Raw genomic sequence first — 16,818 nt, 5'->3', positions numbered from 1 at the left:
GAAATTTAATTACATAGAGTAGAGATTTAGAGTAGGTAATCGGCATAGGAATGTTTTCGTTGATTACATATGTATGGTTTAATATCTATTATATTATTTAAATATAATTGAACGAGAACTACACAGTGTTTGAAGAATACAATGAAATAATTTATAGTCGAAGAAGGGTACTTTCGGTGAAGAATCGTTTCAATCATCCTCGTACTTTAATCTCGTACATCATACAAGGTGTCCCTAAAATCACAACACATAAAAAATAAATAAATATCGTATTGGGAAAATCATTCCTCATATTTTTGCTATGCTATTACCATTTCTCCAATGTCTTTAAGATCAACAATGGTCTCTGAAAGGTCGCAAAAATCGAAAGAAATTCTTTCTGTAAACCACTGAGGTCTCCGCACATAACAGTACCGGTACACCCACGCGTCCCTGTGTTCATAGAGGGTGGAATATTGCGCGATCGGCGAGGGGGCGAAGGGCCGGGGGAGGGGGGGGGGTTATCAGGCTTTACGTTCGATTCTCGACCAGGGAGAGTTCAGCGGTCTCAAAGTAGTCGAAGTCACGCAAGCACGTCTGGAGTTCGCAAGACTGGCGCTTCGGCGACGCCGACGCCGACGCCGACGTGCACGCAACACGCGTCGCGCAGACGCACGTGGTGCATGTCGCCGATAATAAAGTAACACAAACCTACAAAGTTCCGCTATTTTTGCACGAAAATATCTCTGCTAGTAAGACTGTTAAGAGACTTTCAACGAGACTGTCAAACCAGTTTAGATGAGACTATTAAACCTCTTTAAATGAGATTGTCAGACCAGTTTAAACGAGACTGTCAAACCAGTTTAATGGTGACTGTCAAAGCTCCTTAAATGAAATTGTCAAACCTCTTTAACCGAGACTGTCAAATCAGTTTAAATAAGACTGTCACACCTCTTTGAATGATCCCTCAGGGACTGTAGCTATACTTGATTGCTGCTACAGTACGGGTTTATCGAGCCCGAGGTACCCGAGCAGATTATTGGCATCCGTAGTAGGGATGCCAGAGATTGATGAAGTGAGTTATGTAAACAAATTCAGAGACAAAGAGAGATATGTTGAAAATGCAAAATAATGTACAGCAAGAATGAAATGAATGTAAAGAGGAAATAAATGTAAGACAGGTACTCAGTCTTTAAGTGGGACTGCCATACTTGTATTAGCGAGACTGCCAGACCTCTTTAAATGAGATTGTCAAACCTCTATTAGCGACACGTCAGATCTCTTTCACTGAGACGATTACTCCTGGGACCTCTGTATGTGAGATTAATTTGTTTCCTAATCTCTATAAATAAAACAATTGTCCTTAGAACCTGTGTAAGCGAGAGGAAAATTTCTAGAACTTGAACAAATGGAAACTTGGATAAGTGGAAACCTAGACGAATGAAAGCCTGAACAAGTGGAAATTTGGATCGGTGAAAACATGCGTAGTATAACTTTATTATAAGTCTTGAAAATGATACAAAACTCTAAATGTCTACGAGAAAAGCTCGTTATTGACCACCGAGGTGGTCTCTAGCACGGCTCGCAACGGTCTGCTGTGCTGGTGGCCCAAGCCGATGGTTCCGATCCTAGAAAATATCGGACCGGAGTTATAAAAAAGGGTGGCGTCCCTGCTAGCACTTGGGACCTCCATTGAGTGACGATGCCCATGTTTTCGGCCTACGCCTTCGGCAGGCCTGGAAAAATTCGTCCTTTCTTGCCTTGTGCCCGAATGTTTACCACACATGGAGAGTTGGAATAAATGAAAACTTGGTAAAGTCGAAATCCGGACAAATGCGAGACTAAACTTTGAGATCTCACTTTGACGAATTCGACTATGCATAGTTTTCATAGATCCCAAGAATGTGCTGCTTAGCAGTAATCCGCGAATCCCGTTCGGCGCAGAGTATGGATCACCGGTCATCCACGCGATACGTTACGTAAACTTCATCGTGAATCATCGACGATCCATTCAGCAACGAACAAAGGGAGCCTTGTGGGTGACCAGTGAACCTACGCGACAGGAAGTGAAAAGTCTATCGTGGATGATTAGCGATGCCGTGTGGTATAGAAGGTAAATTGCACAGTAGATTATTGGGGACCCACGCGATGTAAGATGGAGTACTTAGCCGTGAGTCATTGACGATCAATGCGATACCAAACTCCTTCGTGGACCATCGTAACTGGCGTCTAGAAATTCTGTTATGGTTTTGAATTATTTCGTTAATGTTGGAAATAAAGTATTTCGGCTGTTTAGTTTCGATCGTAAAACAGCTGTATCGATCGACGCCCCGTTCGGTGGATGACTCACGAGCCGAAACATTGTTTTTTGTTCTATTAATTAGTTCGATTGATCGACCGTGTGCGAACGGTCATCGCGTCGTCACACGTATTCCTTTATTGTATTGATATCCTCTACTCTCTAATTATAATAAACTATAATTACAACAGTTAATTTAGCTAGAAGGATATTATTGACACTGGCTAATCAATAAGAAGAATTTTCTTACTTATATTTCAACGTTCGAAACGATATCTCTTATCAAATCTCATCTTATCACTTGTGCAACTCTAGCGCTGACTAACGTTCAGGAATATAGATAAATAAATCAAGAGAAACGCAAACACTTGGAGATAGCTGGGTGAGTTTAGACTTTGAAGAAGTATGCATCACATTATCAACAAAGGATCGATTGTCTTGTCAACGTTTAAATACCACCTGTTGTTTCTATTCTATCGATCTCCACGAAACGTCAGCTAACCTGCCTTATTGAACAAGTTATCTATTTGATACCATCGCGAGAATTGATGCGTATCAGCACTAGGTGATAAGCTGATGGAACATCAAAGAACGAAAGGGTTGACGTGGAAAATTGTTAATCGCTCACGATACGGAACAAAATGCTACCGAACCAAAGATAACTTGGACTCTTTTCACACTATACCATGATTCTAAGAAATCGATACGTGTCGGTATTAATAGATAAGTGAATGGATTGGACCAATTATTACTGTGCATCTCATAGAAGAAATAGTCGATCGACACAATACGAAACATGCTGCTGAACCAAGGATAACTTGGATGTACTTGACACTAGGAAATTGATATTTATTTCTTAGGATATTTATTATTTGGTAGAGGATATGTCTCAATTTGTCTCAGTCCACCAGAAAGAGTCTTTGGTCCTTTAGGAACAAGACCTCAGTATATCATTTGTTATCCTTTCAAATTATTTCTTAAAATATTTATTATTATTAATAAATATTCTTAGTATTAGGTTGTCCCAAAAGTTTCTTTCGCTTTATTAATAACTAATACATGCATAATAGTTTATGTTTTATGTTACATTACTGAATTGTGCACGATTCATTTTGCTTCATTACTGTTACATCATGAATATCTATGAAATTAGATTGTCTCTTTATATAAACACGACCACATCAAATAATTGAGTGCAACTCGCGAAAGAAACTTTCGGGACAACCTAATATATCCATTATTTGGTGGATGATGAGTCCCATCTTGACTGTCTCCATCTTAGTTGAAGTCTTTGATCCTTCAGGAACAAGATCCCAGTATCTAGTGTTACGACATCGAGTCAATTGTTATCGCCTCAAACTTTGACGTTTGCTAAACAATATCATCTCGCAACGATAACTGTGCGACTGCAAGACGCCAGGCATCGCTTTACTGCTAGCTCATGCAGACGTATGGTTCGTGTCAAGGATCTATGCCATCCTTGACCCGGCTATAAACCTTCGCAAACAGAAATAACGTCGATCTATCTGTCTTCAACGCATCCTCGGAATGTGCTGACGGTAGCATATCAGTCTCGATAGATATGCAAATGGATTTGGGATATCTCTACCGTATTAGAGCAGGAAAATCTACCATAGACCACGATTGATCCACAGGAATCTTAGCAGGCTGCTATAATACCACTGCTAATATTTATTTGTCACCACAACAAGATTCTGGAAAATTGATATGGGAGTCGTTGATAACAAGCTAGACAAAGTCTATCATAGCCCACCATTGATCCAAAATAAGTCAAACAAGGCGCAACAACATCAATGATATAATATCCATTTTTCACCATAGAAAGGTTCTGGGAAATTGATATGTGCCATTGATAATAGGCGAGTCAATAGATAGGACCATCGCTAATGTAGCTACATCGAAGAAGTTCACCGTAGGTTACTCATCCAAACGAAACTAAACTGGATGCTACAACGTCAAGGATAATTTACATAGACATTAAAATACACGTCACTGGATTAATTCAATTTTTCTGTAATTAATAGTAAAAAAAGTTTAGACGTTCTTCATGTCTTGTATCGTAATGTCTTTCCATTTGAGAGCTTTCTTGGAAGTTGTGAATTTATCAATATATTTATAATAATATCAATTTGACTCTTCTACAAGGAATGTTAAAAAATTGTCGCCAATAAATACAGCTACAGCATCCGCTACATCATCCGGAACGTTTTCCGTATCTATTCCTGATCGCCCTAAAAACTCTTCCAAGACTGGGTGTTTGTCTACCGATGACCATTCTTCTTGAGAATCAGAATCATCCGAATCCGAGCTTGAATCAGAACTGCTTGAAATTATTCGTTGAATAATAGTTCTAGAACGATATATAATTTCGTCGTCACTACAATCATCATTCATAACCTAGTCACCGCAATTCGATAAACTATCTGCATACAAATCTTCATCTTCACATTCTATTTTATCGTTGTCCATCCTGTGATTAACGGACAGTAGGTGTTTCTCGCCCTGGGTAGAGCTGTTCGAGTACTCGGAAAAGGCGAGCCGAGTTTTACTCGACTCGAATGGCCGGTCCGAGTCGAGTACTCAGAAGAAACGACCAGCTCGAAGGGACCGAGTAGCTCGGAGAGAAGCGAGCGGCTCGGATAAAACCGAGTAGCTCGAAAGAACCGAGTAACTCGGACCGAAGCGAGCGCCTCGGAGGAGGCGGATTCACGTTGCCGAAACGTGACGGTCCGTGTCGTATAGTCTGAATCGACCTTTACTCGGTTCTTTCGAGCAACTCGCTTCTGCTCGAGCTACTCGGTTCTTTCGAGCTACTCGGTTCTTTCGAGCCGCTCGCTTCTGTCCGAGCTACTCGGTTCCTTCGAGCTGCTCGTTTCTTCCGAGTACTCGACTCGGATCGAAAACTGGGTCTCAGCTCGACTCGGCTCGCGAGCAACTCGAAACATCCGAGTTTTCTGCAGGCTTAGCCTCGGGGCGGCGCAATAGTCCATGCAAAACGACTTTAGTCGCTTCCCGCGCAAGATATGAATCTGCTCTAAACGACTTTAGTCGCTTCCCGCGCAAGATGTGTTAACATACAGATCCATGGATTGATTCCAACCTACAGTACCTGCATCAAAAAAAAAGAACCTACCTATATCGCCATCGATCCAAACTATAGGAAACAGAGCATTACACTGCACCAGGGATAACTTTCTTCAACGATAGTTTCCCACAAGTCTCTGAGAAATTGATACGTATCAATAATAATATACACGTTGGCCGAATCGCTCCCATAGTTGCACCAAAGAGGAAACGGTCTACCTTGGCGTCGAATCGCACGGCGCGAAACGGAAAGTCCTGGGTCATTGGTAACCCGGTCGCCGCCGGAACACGATAGCGTTATGTATGCACTGGTTGCGAATGCAGACGATACAACACGTCGCTGCATCCCGAGGGCATGATGCAATCGTAGAAACGGCTCGCCTCTGCCGGATTTATCTTGCGGTGAAATCAAATTAAAAAGGTCAATGCTAACCAGTTTACGGACGCGTCCCTGCGCGCATATGCACGCGAGCTGCGCACGCGTACGAGCCAGTTGCGCACGCACACGCGCGAATTGCGCACGCGTTCGCGCGAATTCAGGGGCAAAAAGTATAGCGAGAGCGCGAGCGTGTCGGTTGCACGCAAACCAGCGCACCTATGCCAGGGGGCTGAACTTGGTCTGCGTAATGAACGATAGGGCGTTCGATCCTCGACTCGCGGGTTCACTGGTCTCCTAGAAGTAGTCACGCGAACGTGTCACGAGACCGTTCGGATATCCTTGTAGCCGCACGGTCACTTTACGTACACATATAGGGTGGCTCCGTAAATATCGCCGGTTGAAATAGCTAGGGCTATAGCAGTGCCAGCTCGATATTCGAGGATTCGATACCGCTGCTGCATCGATCTTGTTTAGTTTGTTGCACCCCTGTCCTGGCGAGGACTAAATCGTTATTTAAGTTAACATTTTTCTGGTGGGTCCTACTTTACAGTTTCATTATTTGTACACTTATTGATAATGGTTAAAGTAGTAATTACATATTTGGTTTCCATTTGCCAGTACAGTGTCTGTGTTGGCAAATAGATTGTTTTGATGTGAATCTTGTAGTATTATAGTCATCTCGTAAAGTAGATTAGAAAAATGAATTTGGAATTCACTTGTAAAGTACTTTATAAAAATTAATTTGTTTATTATTCGTTATTTATTCGATTGAACAGTTACATTTATACTTGTCATATAATTCACACTCTATTTTTTATTCTTCGAATTAACGAATATAAAAACGAATATAAAATCTTTATTTAGATTCTTTGTATAATATAACATGGTATTTGATTATAGTACAATGGACAGTTAAAATCAGCAGTAATCAAGTGGATATACAATCAATTGTGTAACCCTTTCAAATGGAAAATTATTCGACATTTCGACTCTAAACGTTAAAATAAAATTCCATTTTCGCCCAAGCGAATTTTTGTTAACGATTATTACGAAAGTCCCACTTTTGCAATCATGATGAAATGCGCCTAGATATAACAGAAGATTTATAGAAGTTGAACATCCGTGCACGCGGTTTGCTTGAAGATTAGATAAGCACGTTTCACTATGAATGATAAAACCCACATAAATATCTTCATTCATTTGTACACTGTAACATGTCGGAATAGCGGTGTTGTTCTCCAACTTGGTTTATTCGACATTCATAATATTTGTTCAAACGAGAATCCACGAACATATCTACAAAACATTTACCATTTTTTTACAATATGTTAGAATTTGTCAAGAAAATATTCGTCAGGAAAGACAAGTTTGATATTTCTGCGAGTTACAAATAGAATCAAACATACAGCGATTTATTTGTTTGAATAATTAATACATCAGTTTTAATTCGAGCTAAACTTAGTGTAATATCATTCGATAATTTGAATTATAAACTTGCAAAAATATTCTCCTGTCGATCAGTGATATTTAAAATTTGTTCAGATAATAAATAACGTATAAAAACAAATGTACAGCGAAAAGTTTTTGTGACATTTATTTGACTAAATAATTACTCGAATAATTTATTGTTCGTTCACCACGAAATATATCATTCTACAATTCTAATAAGCTTTCATTCGTTGTACAACATTTTTATCCAGATAAAAGTATTATTATAAATATTTAGTTGGACGCAATCGTAGATGAAAATTCATAACTTTTTCCGCGAATACTTTACCAGGAAGCATTGTAGAGACACGTGTGGTATTAATTGGAAGCATTTTATTCTTCGATTTTTATAAGTGCACTCATTGACGCGTCACACGGTGAGAAATGTATAAACGCTTCTACGTATTCTATGTACGCGTGCACTTGTACAACAGATGTACACGAATTGCATAATCATGCTGGTCTGTATAAACATAGTCGAGGTCGCATTGCTGACGCAATGAGCAGCACATATTATGTCGATTATTGGAAAAATTGGTTCGGTATATAAAGTTTCGGAAATACATGTCTCGAAATTCTCCTCGTCATTTTGCTTAAGTATTTATTCTTAAGTATTCAACTCTTGTGGTTACAAACAACATCGTTTATAAAATGTTCTATACTTCTAATTATATAGTAAATTCTCATTTTTTTTTACGTGGTTCAGAAAAAGAAGATTGAATTTAATATTTTGCATCAATTTTTATTCCTCGACACGATTTTTAAAACTATATTTTAAAAAAGATATCAGTGACGTTGATAATTAAATCTGGAAGCTGATTTCTTATTATTTCCTCCTAAATTTATTTTGAGCAATTAAATTCCGTACAATCTTCTTCGAATAAATTTCTATGTCATATAAAAAAGATTTCTAAATAACTACAGGGATTGTAGCGATTTTAGCCTAGCGTTTCGCAAACATATGGTCCCATGCCAACACTGAATCTGGTGCCAAAATTGCTTATTGTCGCTAACTCGATTTTTCATTTTTGTTTCAGGTGAGTCACGAAAAAGGCTAACGTAAACGTAACCACGGTTAATTGCCAAAGGAATTTCTCGTTACAGGTATTCGTTTCAATTAGATAAGACGCACATGTAAGAATATTCTTTTCTCGTTTTGTGCATGCCATCCTTGTCACTACTATCGTCTTTATCGCGAAGCTACTCCATTACATCAGTTTTATCAGTCACCACACCCTGACATTTTACGCAACATAACGACAGCTTCTTCAACATCCTCTTCTATTTATCTTTATGTTCGCTAATTTTTTCAAAACTTCCTGTGCCTTTCGTTTCAAACGATATTTTTAGTGCAACATTTTAACGATGACATGCATTTGTCATTGTGCGACAAGAATTTTTCAAAGTCATCGTTTTACCTAATTCTACTATTCAGACATTATTCTAAGATTGTTCGTTTAGTATTTTAGATAACAATGAAAACCTACCTGAGATAGTGATGTCTGGCGATAGTATGGCTTTTTAGATTTTTGATAACGATCGATTGTGTTCTATGGTTTCTAGCACTTTGCCATTCGCTAGTATTTTGTTTTTTTTCGGATTTTAACCAATTATGGCTAAACAAAATGGTTTTTATTGTTATCTTTTTATTACTAAAATAGAGAAAGACGCGTTTAACATTTCACGTTTAATCAATTTCAATAGACGAACTGTGATATAAATGGTTAATTTTGACAATTTGCAAATCTTCTAACATAATTTCATAGAAATATTCCAAAGTATGCAAGCAACGAGAATATGAACAAATGAAAAAATCTATTTTTCGACCCAGACGAAAACTAGTGGCCTTAAAATATCGGATTCTTTCCAGACCGCATAATCTTCGCGCATTTCGTCCACGAAATTCACAAAATGACCGCCGCGCGAATAGGTTAAGAAGGTCAACGGTGTTACGGGTTCGTCGGTTATCCGCGTGTAACGTAGCCGTTAATTGAGGGGCAAAAAGCAGCGAGATCCCAACGCGAGCTTACACAAGTCCTCCCACGCGCGATCCTCGTGCGGTCCAAAGTATGCGTGTATCCCCGAGATGAGGATGTGACGTTACTCTCAGATTTGTTAATTTGTTATTAAAGGGCCGCACGTGTGTGGTCGAGGCAGACGTATCACGAATTCTCCATTCAACCAGTGTTAATTCAGGGTCCGCGAATCGACGGGGTAACCGTCGACAAAAGGATGGCGAAAAAGGCAGCCAACCTTTGTCCGCGCGCGTGCAATTTCGTCCAATAAACCGGTGATAGGACGAGAGAGGCCGTGGATTGTGTTCATTGCGCTCATTTGATCGTCCGAGATTCGTCGTTCGAGTTATATTTGGACGCGTTCCTGCGCGGAACGACACGCTCGTTGACTCTTGATCTCGCTTCCTCGGAGAGCCTCGCCTCGCCTCGCCTCGCCTCGTTCCAGGACCGTTCTTTTCCTACGCGATTCGCCGAATGATCGATTAAAATCATCGCTCTTTCGCACGCTAATCCAGATCGTTTTATTTCCATCGTCGCCAAAGGACAATTAACTCTTTATGGTCGACGACGCGCGACGTCTTTTGGTTGAGTCAACTAGCAATCACAAACGATTTCGCGAACATTCGACGAACTTACGACGAGCTGACGTATAGTGTCCGATAAAATGGCATATTGACACGATATATCGTGTATTTGAAAATTTAGAGCAACTTAACGCTAGGTTTACGGAGATGTGTCAGTCTTGTTTCACTAAAGTAATGCTTTTTAATAGATGAGGTCGATTTACTGAAATTAATTAGGAGACTTACAAGAGAATATGTGTAGTAGATTTGCATAACGATTTAGATGTTTATTCTGTAGCTAAGAAAAATCATAAACCTCCCTTAATTCTTATAATATTAATTGTCAAATTGTCCTGCAAATCCATGACGCCAAATTTCATGTCTCTTTGCTAGACAAAAATAAATTTTTAAATTAAATTAGTTTCGCTGGGACAGGGACTGTAGAACCTTGTGAACATAGAAATGGGTCAGAATGATCGTGATCCTTAAACCTAGCGTTAGAAGAACGTGTATATTTTGCTCAGGCTACATTCGATGTGTCCTCTGAAATAAGAATATGAAATTTTGAGTGTGCAGGTTTCAATTGATCTTATGTTGAAGGTTATTCTTCAAGGTTTCGTTAACCTTGTCATTTTATTTTGAATGATACGGCACTTCGCAAACGGCAATAAATTACTGGTGGCGGCCTTGATTCGTGGTACTCTGATTGCAATTTGATTACAGTTCGGTTATACTCTTACTGAACATTGCTCGATACTTTGTCGAGTGTGTCAAAGCTTATTACGGTGCTCGAGCTCCGGAACAGCGAATAAATTTCAAAGATTATTATGATTGGAACGTATGTGCCGTTGCCGCTGAATCGTTAGTGCGAATCAGCTCGCATAATTGCACCGCTTTCACTGCGGATACTATGACCGTGTCATAGAAATGGCCTTTCACGCTTAACCAGAGATTTGTTTTAATACTTAAATACCGAAAAGGCAGTTATAAAAATATATTGTGTCAGGGGTAGACGAGTCAATCATATTCGTAGATATATTCGATAGATCGTGATGAGTTTTATTAGGCGGTATTAGGACATGTCTGAATATATAAAAATGGTCATAAACAAATGACATGTAATATTCCAAGGATAGTTAGAAAAAAGTTTGGCTAGGATACGTCAATTTTTGTCAGTTTACTATTTGATATTGTTATCAAAATGTTATATCTTATATTCTAGTATGTGGTAACATGTAAAATAGTTACTCATGTGCATTGAAATCAACTTTCTTTTAGATTGCAGTCTTAAACTTGCTTGTTTATCTTTTCGAATTGCACAATTTCATAGAATCTGTACTCATACACCTACCTTTCTTATGCAAGTGCTTCTTATCATGTTCCTTAAGTGATGACTGAGATCACACATTACGTGTATCATATCTTGATTTGCTTCTTTATGTCATTCGAATGGAAGACTTGAAGGAACCATGCTAGTAGGATATGTATACTTCAATAATTATTTTTTATTGCCTTCTTCGAATTACAAGTGAGGCTTATAGGAATATATTTCTAAAAAAAAAAATGAATATTATCTGCATTTGGACAAATTGAACCTTCTTATCCAGCTGCAGCTGATAGATACCAGAAAAAAATGTCTCAAGTGCAAAGGGTTGAAACGAATATAAGAGAAAAAAAATATCAACAGAGAGGCTTCAAAAATATATATAGGAATATTATAGGAATATATTTCTAAAAAAAAAATGAATATTATCTGCATTTGAGCAAATTGAACCTTCTTATCCAGGCTGCAGCTGATAGATACCAGAAAAAAATGTCTCAACTGCAAAGGGTTGAAACGAATATAAGAAAAAAAAAAAAATATCAATAGAGAAGCTTCAGCAAATGAAATTTGCAAGCTGGAGAAAAGATCGCGAGCGAGGCTCGAAGAACAGTGAATTATTTAATCACTCTCGGTTCCTTCGTTATCAGAGTAACCGCAAACACTTCCGAGATTGAGTCGAAGTCACGTATGTAGCTGGCAACGCGGAAGCCCGTAATCATTTGCTGTCCGCAATTTGTACAATTGCGTGACACCGGAGCATAGTTAACGCGATGATCGCGAGCCACTCCATTATCTCGACTTGTACGTTCGTGTTTGTTCGTGCGTATTCTAATATTAACGATGGAACGACCGTGGCTGATTAGGCTTCAAGGCCTCGATCGGGTCGGACCCCTCGTTTTGCATGTACGTCGGTCTCTCGCAGCCGCCTTGCTCATTATGCCAACAACACCCTTCTGGATCAACATTTCGATGCTTCCCGTCGCGGCCAAGGCTCGTTGGGACGATCCCCCGTTTCCTGCACCGTAACAGGCTTAACGATCTAGCGTACTTCTTTATGAAGTCATTTGAATAAGCGATCTTGGTACGCTGGACATGCTTCCGTCAACTGAACGCCTGGGGTTGATTTAATGGGTTCTCTGTTTCGAATACTTTGATTAGGAGTTGCTCGATCGAGACTAATTGACAGAGGAACTTGGGTGTCGTTGGGTGCATTCAGCAGAGTCAACCGTTGAGTGATTCTCTTGGATTCCCTGCTTTGATTTGAAATGAATAGACGAATCAAAGCAGAGAATTCAAGAGAATCACTCAACAGTTGTTTCTGCTGAATGTACCCATTCACTCTGGGGTGACACTGAGAAGCACCTAGAGGGATACGTTTCTTGCAAGCACTCAGATTGCGTAAGATACATATATGAAGAATGAGCGTAATTGGTGTTTTAGAGTGCGTGCGGTGTGAATGGAAAGACAGCAGGATGTGTGAGAGAATGCGTGTGAGAGGGCGAATGCTCTACGTTTAGGCTAGAGATAAGAGGCGCGAACGGTTGGTCGAAAGACAAACGAAAGCTGAATCAGTCGATCTCTAGCAATTGACAAGCACCGTGGCAAACATTTTTTTTCCGGTCAACTTATGGCAACCCTCATCCCAAGAGATCTCTTTGTGACGTTTTAGGGCATTTGTCACTTTTTTAACCCCTTCCCGTGCCATTTAGCTCGTCGAAACTCGGGCCCAAGCGGTAAGCATCGACGCGCGCTAAACAGACCAGACTGATGCTTGTAAACAATCGCAATACCCAAGTATCTCGTCGCGAGTCTGACTCGCGATATTCATGTTTGGACCAAAATCTTCATCGCGAGTCTGACTCGCTAATGTACGGGAAGGGGTTAAAGGACCCCCTCTTAACCTGCCCTAATGTACCAAGAATAAAAATAGAAAAATAATACATTTGGAAACTCCGCATCAAGAGAAATTCTAAATTTTTCAGAGAACAATGTCAAATGTATCCGCGCCAGAATTGACATTTCTCGACCAAGCGCGTTCCACGAGAAAACGTCACGTTAGTGGAAGCAGAGCGTCGAGTATAATAAGAATCGTCGTCTCGCGAGTCGTGGGCGAGGAAAAGTGTCGCGACAGCCGCGAGTCGACGCGAATTGTCGCGCGAGAATGCAGCCAAAATACAATTTCTGGCCGCGAGAGAAGCCGTCGCCAAAATGATGAATGCGTTCGCCAATCAGCGTCGCTTTCGCCGAGGCGCCGCGACGAGAATAGCCGCGAAATTTGTGCCAATAATCCACGGGGGCGACGTAATCAGAACCCTTGGTATCAAGCAGATGTGAGAGCCACTGATATCGATGCATCGGCGTAAATATTTAGAAAATGCAGGTGCTAATCGAGCGATGTAACGAGAGATATTTGCGATGTAGATGGCGCCAGGTATCGAACCGAGAATCGTGGACAGTGTAAATTCCAATTGAAAATTGGCATGCAACGTGAAATAACATGCTTTTTAGTATAAAATAATATATAAATTTACTCGCTCATAATTAGACTGCAGATTTTATACATTTATCGCGAATAGCAATCTAGAAAACCTTTCAAAAGTATACACAGTGTATGTATGTACGTGAAATAACATGCTTTTTAGTATAAAATAATATATATAAATTTACTCGCTCATAATTAGATTGCAGATTTTATGCATTTATCGCGAATAGTATAATCTAGAAAACCTTCCAAAAGTACACACAGTGTATGTTGAATGCATTGCAGAATTAATATGAAAATATTGTTATTTCATTTTGCATAATTGCACATTAACAATGATTTAAATATTTTCGCTAAAAAATAATTCCTTGATGTTCGCATTTCGAAAAATATGAAAGTAGCGGAGATGATACGAGAGTTACGTTCCTTATTCTATTAGAACTGTGGACTCCATCTTAAGAGAGTCGCCACGAGATGTAAACCACGGTGAAGATTCTATTTCTGTATCACCCTGTGAAGCTTCGTGAAATACCTCGGACCCGTGGTGTTCTCCGCAACCGATGAAAATAATTCTATAGGCTCTTCAAGCGCGATCGCCTTCGATCGCAGCGAAATTAAACAGCAGCCATTTACGACTGGCTCCCGTTTAGCCGATCGTAAACGAATCTTTTAGGTTCCAATCTTATATTCTACTCGTATCATCGATATTCGGTTCATTTTAAATTAGTTTATTTTGTTTGATTGTAATAACAATGACACGACGCAAAGATATTCTTTAATCCATTTGCTGCCAGGCAAAGCGTAGCTAGGTTATTATTTCGATAATAAAAAGTGATATTAAATTTGTTGTTTTGAAAAGAAATTTACGATCTTCTTTTGCAATAATTCGTGACTCAAAAGGCTGTATATACCTATCCCTTGAGTAATTGCAATCAATTTGAACTACGAAACATCTCGTAGTTGGCAGTGAATGAGTTAAAGACTATATATATTCAATTCTAGATGCACATCTTCATACATTTAAGACATTTTCGTCTATTGACAGCTCTATAGAAAAATCTATCCTATACAAAGACTAACGATTATACAATTTATTCACAATTTACACGGCAATTTACATTTTTTAGTATTTTTTCCGAAGTAGTTTGAACTGTTCGAATCACCTCATTGCTTCCACGCGTTTATCCTTTTCGGGATGCCGTCATTTATGGTCATTTATTGGCATTACTTTCGTTTAAACGAACGAGAGGGCAGACCTTATGAATCAATGCTGCGCGCGGTCACAGATAATATCGAGATCATTTACAAAGTACCATTTGCAATTGTTCCACTTATTCTGGTAGGAAGCTGGGTACCATTTACAGTTAACCAAACTAACAATAAGTGGAGGGCACTCTGCGCCGAGGTGATACTTGCTCCCGCTTCATTCATTCGTGGTGATAATATAACATTAGTTAAATAACTCGAGAGATTGCAGATTTGCAAAAGTAAGAGTTGATATAGCTTGCCTCTGAAGTATAGAGAAGTTTTCACTCGTCTTCTTTCCTAGTACAATTTCTTTTTGTAAGAGCTTAGCCTCAGGTGGGGTTGTATTAGATTGTCCCAAAAGTTTCTTTTACTTTATTAATAAGTAATACATGCACAATAGTTTATGTTTTATGTTACATTACTGAATTGTGCACGATTCATTTTGCTCCATTACTGTTACAACATGAATATCTATGAAATTAGATTACCTATTTATATAAACACGATCACATAAAATAATTGAGTGCAACTCGCGAAAGAAACTTTCGGGACAACCTAATACTATTAGGTCGAAATGAAAAATTAGGGAAGACTATATTAAACACTATCTTGAACATTATCTTGAAACAAATACGTTTCTTTCTTGAATTCTTTTAAGTAAATTCTTTCAATAACGTTCCTTCCTTGAATTCTTTCAAATAAATTCTTTCAATAATTCCCAATTTCTATGTTTGTTAACGAATTTTGAGCAACCTAATTTACACATGGCCAAGTGCTCGCCTTACATAAAAGTGTCCACGACCTCTCAACCATCCGATATATTTTTCCCTGATCGTATCAGTCAATCGAAATTTGAAAAAACACTGCGTATAGAAGACACGCGTGTGTTTCTTCACTTAGTAAGAGCCATCTAACGCACCGCGAGTCTTTTACTGTACCAGTTATTTTTAAAGTGTTCTGCATCGTTCACGGCTCAAGATAAATCCGCGACAACAGTTGCCGAGCATCGAACGCGTCGAATCGGAGCAATTCGCGAGGCAGGCTCCCGTTATCGCTAATCTCGGTCGTACCTGTGACGTACGCAGTCTACCATTGGCACCAATTCCAACTTGTGCGAACAGAAGTGTCTCCATAATCAGCTGGTTCGGCTCGACGAGCAAACTCACGCCCACGAACGCGGACTCGAGTGGCACCAGCTTCTGCTAAATTGCCTGTTCGACCGGTGAAACCAAATACAAAATAAACAAGCGTGGAACGAAGTCGTAAAAATGATAGGGAAAATATACATAGGGCTAACGAACAATCGCTACTGAGGATTATTGTCACGAGCAACATCCCTCTAGGGTACTTCTGGGAATGGAACAGGTCTTGAGAGGATCGAGTGGTTGAAGAGGCAAGAGTAACACGGTAGGGATGAGTAGTTTTGTTTTAGGAATTCATTGCAAGGTATATGCAATCGTGTGAAGAAGATGTGATAGGATTAAGATGGAAGAAATATTAAAAAAAATTAGAGAAATGCATAGAGAGCAGATAAACCACAAAATAATATTGTCATTGCTTCTGGAAATGAAGTACTTCTTGAGAGGATGATTGAGCTGTTAAAGAGAGAGAAAAGATTATAAAGCAGGAGGAATGAATAGTTTCACTTGAGGATTTTATTATGAGAAATATGCAAGTAATTGTGTGAAGAAGGCCATGTTGGGAACAAGATGGAAAAAGGAAGAAGTATTAAAAAATTTCAGAGGAGTGAATACAGAGTACATAGAGTTCCCTCCTGGCAATACTTGACAGGATCATTTCTGTAATAGATCTATCTCTGTCCTCCATCCGGTACCAGGACCAACAGAAACTACACATCACTTACCCAAGACCCGTCAAATCGCGATGTACCAATTACTAAGCAATCCAAACACACGTGACCAGTCCACCGCGTACT

At 39.4% G+C, this 16,818-nt stretch overlaps 1 protein-coding gene across 1 annotated transcript in view; it reads left to right on the top strand.

The window, feature by feature from the left end:
- LOC128880095 (proton-coupled amino acid transporter-like protein pathetic) overlaps positions 1 to 16,818 on the top strand; it is a 60,901-nt gene that overhangs the window by 15,570 nt on the left and 28,513 nt on the right. The window lies entirely within an intron of this gene.

Source organism: Hylaeus volcanicus, chromosome 1 (genome assembly GCF_026283585.1).
Source record: "Hylaeus volcanicus isolate JK05 chromosome 1, UHH_iyHylVolc1.0_haploid, whole genome shotgun sequence".
In the NCBI taxonomy this organism is placed as follows: domain Eukaryota; kingdom Metazoa; phylum Arthropoda; class Insecta; order Hymenoptera; family Colletidae; genus Hylaeus; species Hylaeus volcanicus.
This window is presented reverse-complemented; position numbering and strand designations above follow the sequence as displayed.